This window comes from Babylonia areolata, chromosome 18 (genome assembly GCF_041734735.1).
Source record: "Babylonia areolata isolate BAREFJ2019XMU chromosome 18, ASM4173473v1, whole genome shotgun sequence".
Lineage (NCBI taxonomy): Eukaryota > Metazoa > Mollusca > Gastropoda > Neogastropoda > Buccinidae > Babylonia > Babylonia areolata.
This window is the reverse complement of record NC_134893.1, coordinates 67,124,631-67,127,130: the sequence shown is the minus strand read 5'-3', so window position 1 is coordinate 67,127,130 and position 2,500 is coordinate 67,124,631. Positions and strand designations below refer to the sequence as shown.

The 2,500-nt window shown below is 34.3% G+C and overlaps 1 protein-coding gene across 1 annotated transcript in view; it reads left to right on the top strand.

Moving 5' to 3' along the window:
• LOC143292124 (glutamine--fructose-6-phosphate aminotransferase [isomerizing] 2-like) overlaps nucleotides 1-2,500 on the top strand; it is a 59,010-nt gene that overhangs the window by 716 nt on the left and 55,794 nt on the right. The window lies entirely within an intron of this gene.

The window sequence follows — 2,500 nt, the reverse complement described above, 5'->3', positions numbered from 1 at the left end:
AAATATCTTCATCAGTCAGATGTCCACTAAACTGAATTTAGTTTCGGAAAGAAACTAAACAACAACAACAAACAAACTTACACATTAGTTGATTTATGCTTTCAATGATGATGATGATGATAATGGTGATCATGATGATCATGATGATAAAAATAAGATAATGATGATGATGATAACAATAATAACAATAATAATAACAATAACATTAATAATGATAATATTAATAATAATAATAATAATAATAATAGTGATAATAATCAACATCCAGTAGAACAAGAAAATACAAAAAAGCAACACCAAAAGCATGTGCACTAACATACATAGACATGCAAAGTTTTTTTTTATTTTTATTTTTTTTATAAATTTTTATACATGCACTCAAATCTCCCTCTCTCTCTGAGTCTCTCTCTCTCTCTCTCTCTCTCTCTCTCTCTCTCTCTCTCCCCCCCCCCCCCCCCTCTCTCTCTCTCTCTCTCTCACGAATCTTTCTCTCTCTCGCTCTCTCTCTCTCTCTCTCATTATAGAGGTATTTCTTTGTGTGATACCAGTAGTAAGATATACAGTACGATCATTAACCACAGACTACAGGAATGGGTTGAAGAAAATAATCTTACAGGAGAATATCAAGCAGGGTTTAAACTTAATTATTCTACTGTAGATCATATATTTACTTTGATGGCTTTCGTACAGAAACAGTTTTCCCTCAATCGTAAATTATATGTTGCCTTTATAGATTTTGAAAAAGCCTTTGATTCCATTAACAGAGCTATTCTTTGGCCTATTCTCTTGAAAGCAGGTGTTAATGGAAAGCTACTTAAATGTGTGATGAGTATGTATAAATGTGTGAAAGCAAGGGTGAGATGTGGAGGCAACATGTCTGATTACATACAGTGTACTACTGGTGTGAAGCAAGGAGACATTTGCAGCCCTGTTTTGTTCTCTCTGTTCATAAACGAACTTACCTCTGAAGTTCTTAGTCATGGAAAGCATGGTGCACAGTTTATTGATGACTTCTTAGAAATATTTATACTTCCTTTGGCTGATGATATTGTTTTGATATCTGAAACAATTATAGGACTGCAAACACAGCTAAATAATTTATATCGAGCTGCTACTTCACTTCAGTTGAAAGTCAATATGTTAAAGAGTAATATAATTGTGTTTAGAAAAGGGGGGTATTTAGGGATCAGAGAAAAATGGACTTACAATGGAATACTTATGCCAGTTGTGAATGTTTATAAATACTTAGGTATTTATTTTTCGTCAAAACTTAGTTTTACTGTTGCATGTAAAGACCTTGCAAGCAGAGCGAAATATGCGCTTTTCTGTATCATGCAAAAATTATCCAGTTTAGAAAATCAATCTTTTGGATTGTTTATGAAATTATTTGACTGTCAGATTCAACCTATTACACAATACGGAGCTGAAATTTGGGGTCTTTACGAATCAGCAATTCACTGTGAAAAAGTTCATTTATTAGCATTAAAGAAATTTCTTGGGGTGACTATGAAAACACCTAATGATTTAATCTATGCTGAAACTAATAGATATCCGATATATTTGAATTCGATTATCAGATGTATTTCTTACTGGTTAAAAATAATGCGAATGGAAAACGTAAGACTGCCAAGGAAAGCCTACAACATGTTACATGATTTGGATAATAGAGGTAGAACTAACTGCGTGTCAAAGGTGAGGATAAAACTGCATGATTTGGGCTTTGCTTACGTGTGGCTAAATCAAGGAGTAGAGGATATAAGCGGATTTCTACGTATACTTCGATCGAGACTAATCGACTGTCGTTGGCAGGAATGGTCGAGCCATATCCAAGATAGTAATCATTTTGATTTTTACAGACAGATTAATTTGAGACATACGGTACCAGTTTATTTGGCTATGAATATCGATAGACATTTAAAATGTATCATGGCAAAGCTTAGATTTGGAATTTCTGATTTGTTTACGCATTATTACCGTTACAGGCAACATAAAGATAGTGACCTTATTTGTCCTTTATGTAAAGGTGCGACGGAGAGTGAACTCCACTTTGTACTTTGTTGTCCTGTGTTAAGTGATCTCAGAAATCAGCTGATACCTTCAAAATTTCATAGGCAACCTTCCTTGTTCAGACTGTATTTGCTTATGTCATCCACTAAGGAACACGTTAATAAACAGCTAGCAATTTACTTATATAAAGCCTCAAAGATTAGAAATACAATATGCAGTTGAGTCTGTGCTAGTTTTCCGCTTTTTTGTTATTATGTGTGAATAAGACTAAATGCAGATAATGACTGTTTTTCTCATTTTCAGGTTACAACTGTGTTATGTTACATATCTGAATATATTACCTCTGCAATGTTTGTTTACACCACCCCTTCATGAGGGGCCATGGCCTATATTGAATAAAACATCCGTATCCGTATCCGTATCTCTCTCTCTCTCTCTCTCTCTCTCTCTCTCTCACACATGGCAGTCTGGGACCATATGGTATTATCTCTCT